Genomic DNA, 7,904 nt, shown 5'->3' on the forward strand with positions numbered 1-7,904 from the left:
AGCATTTTCATGCTTATTGGATTGTCCTAATAGTTTATTCTAGTCATGTGCCTATTGTAAATCTGAATCTAGTTCACTGGCCTCAGGAATTCCTCAGGGAATAAATAATACTCCTTGAGAGACTTAATGAGAGTGCACCAGGGTCTCTAATTAGACAAGCAGCAATTTCTGAAGGGAGAAATAAAGTAGTATAATAGACCAGCCCATATATCTAAAGAAAAAAAAAAAAGAGAATAAACGTTCAGGCAGACTGCCCCTTCTCCAGGTTATCAAATTAGATTAAATGACAGTCACACTGACTTAAAGAAAATCTTACATTATGCTTCAAAGGCAATAAATAAACTCTATTCCATTCACTTCACAGAATACAAGCTATTTAAAAATTGTCTAAGAGCTCCGTTTCCGGAAGCAGCCACGCCTACTTTAGCTGCCCATGGGGACTCCTACCTTTTCAAATAATTTTTAAGCTTTAAAACAAATATCGATCAAGTTGGATAGAGGTGTAGGTTCTCAAAGGGATTATATGCCTGAAAGTTTAATTAAAAAAAAAATCAGTGAGAGAGAGAAAAGTGACCATACCGGTGTAGCCAGTGAAGGCAAGGCTGATAAAGTACAAAAGACTAATCCCCTAGGACAGAAACATTCCATTTTAGCCACAAGAGAGCCTACAAGAGGACATAAATCCACAGAGCTCAGACTTAATTAGTTCCTGTGCTCCTGGAGCTAGTTGGTCTTTTTCTATACTGCATGAGTAAATAGTATTCTTTAGGATGAGAAGACAGGGAATATAGAATCCCCTGTTTAACACTTCCTTGCTACACCTGGAGTAAAGAATCTTCCTGACTACTCAGCATGTTTTGGGAAGGATCCCTGAAAAAGGTATTACGAGGGCGGGAAGGTGCAGAGGAAATGGAACTTGTGGCTAAGTTCTGCAGGAAGGCAAGCGTGCAGCCCTCGCTGCCCACCTCGCAGGCGATGCCTCCACAGCCCCCAGGCAGACTGGCGTTCCTTCTGCAGGGAGCACAGGTGCCAGAGGCAGGACAGCATCCGTGCCTTCTGCCCTCACACCTACACTCACCCCAGGGTGCTGTTTGGGCCCTCTTGGAAGCCTGGAAAATGTTTGATATCCAATCCCATCATGTTTTACGTGGTGAAGTCAACAGCAAGGAAGTTACAAAGGTATTTTACAGCTTCATTCTGCCACGTAGAGTTTTAGCTTTTTTGATTGCTTGGCTGAACAACACAATGGAAAGAATTGTCTTTCTGTTTCAAAGCCCAACAAAGTAGAATTCTGCTTGTGCTAAAAATACAACCAATAGTATCCTAAGCATAGCTTATTCCTGGACAACCTTTTTTTTAATTCTACTATTTAGAATTTTTATAGGTTACTCATTAAAAACAACTTTAGGATTTTTGAAGGGTTCAAGGTGCTTTGAGAAGGCAAAAAAAATCACCATATGAAGATTGCTGCCCCCCTTGGCAGTGGAACCAAATTCTAGGGGCTGAAAAGTTTGCTTTGTGTGAAAGGCCATAAAGAGCCTTCACACACACACCCCATGCCCTCCCTCAGCTGTTTATATTGCTTCAGGTTTTGAAACTTTTCATTTGCTTTGCTAATAAATCACACCCTGATCAACCTGGTGTTTCCTGCATTTTTTATCGACGCATACTGGCCGTCCTGTGCAACAGCAGTGAGGTGGTAGAAGCATTACAGCTACGCTGTGGCTAAAGTGTACAAGTCCTCCAGCGTCTGCTAATATTCCTTACACCAAGTGTGATGCACCTGTTCAGTTCTGCTGACAGAACAGTCACCCATGAAGAAATGAATGGTACGTGCCTGAAATAGTGAAACACAAAGGGTAGGAACTTTGAAACCTGGGGCATGCTGTATTCTGTGCCCTCTCGAGGAGATTGTCCACTGGGATGTGTTTGGATGTCACAGCTTAAAAGCTGACAAAGCCAGAGTATGGAGAACTGCCCTTTTGATCATTCATTGGTAAGATTACTGTGGTATCAAATCTGAGTTTCGAAATAGCTGCCATGGAGCTCATTGAATACAGTACCACGGGGATGAAACGCTATTTTAAGTGAAGCTGTAGAGCGGCACAAAAAAAAAACATTGCAAATTTGGGTAGGAACACCCCCTCCTTCTTTTCCTGAGAGACAACTTTCCCAGTAATTGAATACTTTGCAGAATCAAAGGGAACTGTAGAGTATAAGGAATGCAGGTCAAGGCTTTTTCAATATCAGATAATGTAGAGCTGTGCGAGTTACTCAAAATGTCTCTGTTGCCATCTCCTCATTTCTGACAAGTTAACTGAAACAACCAAAGGGAAGACTTTCATCTATCAAAGAGGTTCCAAGTCTACTGCAAAGGAAGACAATACTTTGAAGTGTTGTACGCACATTAAACTGCTTAAAGGAGGCTTTCTTCCCCAAGTAAATGACCCATGCTGAGTTCTGTGCTGCTACTATTAGACTTCTTCCATTTACAATTAGCTCAAGTATTCCAATTCAGCACAGGCATAAGGATCCTGGACATATCAGATCACACCATCTAGCTTACAGAAGTCTCTAATTTAGGATGTGAACTCTCGAGGGTGGAGGTCTTACTTACAAAGCACACACCATACTGGAGGTACAATTTGCAAACATAAATTCATAAGACAGTAGCAATTCCGAACACATCTTAATGCGAACACGTGTAGTTTTAACAAACTCTGCACTAGCCTGTGTTTCAGTTTCTACAATATTCCATTCTTTAGCTATGATAAATGTCTTTGTACCACTTCCGCTCATCCACCACGTGTTTACAGTGTAACTGTACCACATCTAGTGCTCAGCTGGGCTGCCATCAAGAGACATCTCCCTTTATCCTCTGTCACCTCTGCATCCCCCTCCCCAGCTACAAATTTACACTTGCAGGTCTCTGCAGAGCAGAGCTTTCTCACTTTCCTGTCCTGCACCGGTTATTAAAATGGCGATGCCACTTCTCATGGTCTTTTAGATTTTCTTGAGTGTTTTTGTGCTTGCTCTCTTGCTGCTCCCTGTGCTTGGAATCACCTAAAAAGATTTACAGAACCATTTCATTGTTTTCTTTCAGATCCTTCCTTAAGGCACTCCTTTCCCATGATGTGTGCAAAAAACCTTGCAATAGCTGTTAGGGTTTTATGATGAGGCCTTGGCCCATATCTTTTGATAAGTATTGTTTTATTATTTCCTTGTTCTCCCCGTATTTATTTGTCTGCTTCCTTTTAGCCTTAGAGCGTGCCTTCTTTGGTGCAAAGATCATCTTTTTGTTGTGTGTTTCATCCATTACTGCTATAAGTAGCCTGAATCTCATGGACTACCTGCTAAAAGAAGCAATTTTGTGAGTTGAAATAAATCATCTAGCTCTAAAACCTGAGCCGTATGGATTCTTTCTTCTTAGGAAACATAGCTGTAAACTGTAGTGACAACGTCATTGATCCAAACAAAGGCTAATCTCCCTTAGAACTCTGCTTCGCTGTTAAAAGATAACTGTGCCTTAATCAATAGTTTTCAGTTACTTTATCTCAAGCACACACATTAATCACTGAAGAATGCTAGCCTCAACCTTTTCTTAACTGGTTCATAATTCTAAAAAATTCTGTTTAACATCACCACAGATTCATGTGAAAACCCCTCATATCATTTGGATGCAAAACAGAACGTAAAGGTATTCCGTGACCAGCTTAGCTACCATATGATAAATGAATGTCAGTCTCCTCATCGCAGGGTCTCCCGCCCAGGCCTCCACTGCTGGGAGCTATCGTTCCACTTATTCACAACACAGTGCAATAGTCTTTGACTACATTAATTTGATTTTTCCTTTGTTGAGGATCTACAATGTAAGGCTCAACAAACCTAAAACAGATATAGCTGTTGACAATCTGAATTGCTTATGTAATCATCAGTTAATCGCGCACGTTGCAGACCAACACGAGTGCAAACAAGCCCAACTTGGATTGCTCTCTTCTATCTAAAAGGTAAAACAAAGTAAGAAATGGTATGCTACAGAATAAGTATATACAGAGTTAAAAAGGAGGGGATGTCAGAGAAGCTAAAGAAATACAACGGGAGAGAACAGACAAAAGAAAAATAGGTAAGAACAGTTCTCAGGGCAAACAGGACCAAGTGTATGCAGGTACACAATGCAATAGAAAGCCAAGAAAATCATGTCCCAGACATCAACTCGAGCAGTTTTTACATTCCCCTGTGGTGCTAATAGTGCTAAGAAGCCTTCCTTTATTTTAAAATAAACATTTAATGCAGGCAAGCAGTCATACATGAGCTCACATACATAACTATATGTCTATTCTCCCCGAACACGTTACGTGCTAAAGGCGACTTACTTCATAAATATTAGTTCCATTAGGCCCCAAAGATAATCCGACCTCAGAGGAAATGTTGTGCAAATAACTGACTCCTTATAGTAACTTTAAACAATATTAATCTTGACTACATATAATTAAAAACATATAACACGTTGTTAAAATCAAATGTTATGGAAATTAAATGTAGTAATTTAAAGTAGCTCCTCTGCTTAACCTACATAGGAAGACATATTCTTAGCTATTCGTATTTCTTAGCTATCATCTGCTTACCAAGCAGGTATGCGTTCAGCCTTTTCTTTTTGAAGATTAAGATTTTCCAGTGAGTCATTTGGTTCACTTGACCATTTAAAATAATAATTCATTGCCATGCTGATGGGTAAATTTGCATACACTTTCCTTTCTTGTGCTACTAAAAAGCCCTGCCAAGTATTACAGAAACCCAAGCCAAATACTAGAAAATCTTTACCTACATTGAGTAATAGTATAAAAACACGTGCAAAAAGTTTAGCATTTCCACACTGAGACATCTTGTGGCGCATAAGACATACTGCAGCTAATAAAACCAAAACCATCTGGTTGTAAATTCAAATGGTGACAACACGAGCTTGAGAATTCTCTGAGAGGTTTAAACCACACAGCTAAAAATCTTGTACATCACTTTTTCCCACAAAACCAGCTAATTACAACACTGATGTGACTTACTTTCAGATATTATGTATTTACAAACCTATTGACAAACCACTTTTTAAATGAAAATTTTTGTGCATTAGAGAATACCTACATTTGCTTTCATTGTACATTAAGATGATGTTTCATAGAATCATAGAAGAGTTTGAGTTGGAAGGGACCTTAAAGCCCACCCAGTTCCACCCCCTGCCATGGGCAGGGACACCTCCCACTGGCTCAGGCTGTCCAAGGCCCATCCAACCTGGCCTGGAACCCCTCCAGGGATTGGACAGCCACAACTTCCCTGGGCAACCGGTTCCTGTTATTCTGTTCATTTGTACAAAGATAAAACTTTTCTAGTTGACCCATAAAATGAGTTTCTGTAGCTCCTCTGCTAAAACTGTTTGGCTAGGAAACACAGATGGTATTACACGCTGAAGGAGTACCTCACTGTGAAGAAAGTACCACAACAGTACAGCCTCTGACCTTAACTTTTCCTTTTCTTGGATCATCTCAGCCTTTCCCAGTATTTCCAACCCACTGGGCTAACTGTACCACCAGAGAGGGAAAAGGGAGGAACAACAGCACCCCACTAGCAGAACTGCCTCTCAAACAGGGAGACCTTCCATTGCAACTGATTACATCGGTACCACAGGACCTCCCTCTACGTGCTTTTGCTTCTGCTTTGGAGGTCTTGGTAATAGTAGCTTCACTAACCATAATTAAAACCCCATTAAGTACGCTAGCAATTTAATTCAAATACACAACAAATTGTAAGTTTTTCATACTTCCTTCACAGTTCTCTGATTTATTTACAGAATGTAAATGCTGAAAGGATTAAAAATTGTGTTTCTATCTCATGGGAATCCCTCCAGCAATCTGTTCTACAGAAGAAATAGTTATTTTCATATCACGGTGGCTTAAGAGGAATAATGAGCTGTGGTTTACAAACAACAAGCCTGACATTTACTTGAAACATCGTCTCACATTAATGAGAATTGAGCATAACTCCCGAAAAAAACGTGGTACAATATTCGATGACTGAGTTGGTGCTCTGTGGTACTATTCCATGTAAGTCACTCCAAGACTGACTCTGTAATGGCACTCATTCTGACCTGCTGCCCCCTCTGACAGCAGCCAGACTGACCTCCCCAGCAAGAGCATCCTTGTGTCGTCACGCTCGTGGCCATCCACCTACAATCCCCAAATGCCTGTTACGGTGGGTTCTTAAGGCTGGGTTCTCATGGCCAACAGCATGGAAAGCACCTGTTCTTTCCTTCCTTTTCCCACCTCTTTGTTGTAACCATTGGTTTATGGTAGGGGAAAAAAGAAAATCAAGCAGACAATAAGCAGACAACTCATTAGTGTTCAACACATAGTCCCAATTAAAGTGTGCTTCAGTCAGCCCTGACAGCATTGTAAGAAGGAACAATCAATAGTGGGTAGACTGGATCCAAAGGAGAACTAGTTCTTTACCGTGGGAAAGGTTCTATTGGTGTATGCGTGCTGCACTGGAGAGGAGCCCAGGGGAGGGAACTTGTCCAGGGACCCTCTTACTTCTCTTCCTGGATGGCCACAGGGAGAGTTTTCCCTTCCCATTCTTCCTCTCTGTCCCTTTGCTTTTTATTTTAATGGAAAAGCAATTTCTACCATTAGGGTGAAATATATATATATATATATATAGCAGCTATGACTCAAAAGTAAAATTTAGGCAGGTAAGTCCATCTCAACATTAACGTCAAATACTTTTTACACATTAAATCAATAGTAATTTACAAAAGCCCTGAATACCAGTTTATAACTAAAAGGAGATTTTAATATAAAAAGAAGAAATTAACATTAAAGAAAGTGTTGATCTAGGTGATCTGACAGAGGCATACGCGTTCTCTGGCAGCTACTATAATACCATATGTTTCTGGAAAATTATGTGGCCATTATTCCCCCCTAAAAGAAAAGCTGAAAGAGAAATATTGCCCTTCATCAGACATCAGAAAATCAAGGAGAACTCAGTCAGAAATCCTTACGAGAATGGGCCTCGTTAGTGCTGCTGCTCAGAAGTACTCATTTTCTTCATTACAGTGTAACAAAGAGATATGCATAGTTAGGGAATTTTCACATCTCTACTCAATATCAGTCCTTCAGACTTTCAAAATTCCTTATTCAGTTATGTGTTCGAGTTTCATTGCAAAATTAGCCTGAAACACAGCACTGACAATAGCAATCTGCATCTGGACATTTACATTTTTGTTGCATAAAAGAAGCATCTTGGATTCAATGCCATTTTATATGCTAAATTCTGCTCACTTGCAGTGTTAACAGCCAGAAATAAGATAGCTCAATTTTTAAATGTTCCCATAGAAGGCTTTGGGGAGACCTTATAGCAGCCTTCCAGTACCTGAAGGGGTCCTACAAGAAAGCTGAGGAGGGACTTTTTACACAGGCACGGAGTCATAAGACAAAGGAGGTTGGCTTTAAATTGGAAGGTGGAAGATTTAGATTAGACGTTAGGAAGAAATTCTTTACGACTACAGCGGTGAGGCCCTGGCCCAGGTTGCCCAGGGAAGCTGTGGCTGCCCCATCCCTGGAGGGGTTCCAGGCCAGGTTGGATGGGCCTTGGGCAGCCTGAGCCAGTGGGAGGTGTCCCTGCCCATGGCATGGGGTGGAACTGGATGGGCTTTAAAGGTTCCTTCCAAGCCAAACCATTCTATTGCTCAGTGATTCGATGTGTCTATCTTTGTGATCCTACTAGTGTTTCTATGTAGAATGTGAAACACATTTTACCCAACACCTCATACTAGCATTTAATCACCTAAACATATTGTATATATTAATTTTTTAAGTACAGCTCTGAGGATCATCCTTCCTCTTGAAAACCTGAAGAAT

The sequence above is a fragment of the Cuculus canorus genome, chromosome 9, assembly GCF_017976375.1.
Source record: "Cuculus canorus isolate bCucCan1 chromosome 9, bCucCan1.pri, whole genome shotgun sequence".
Classification (NCBI taxonomy): domain Eukaryota; kingdom Metazoa; phylum Chordata; class Aves; order Cuculiformes; family Cuculidae; genus Cuculus; species Cuculus canorus.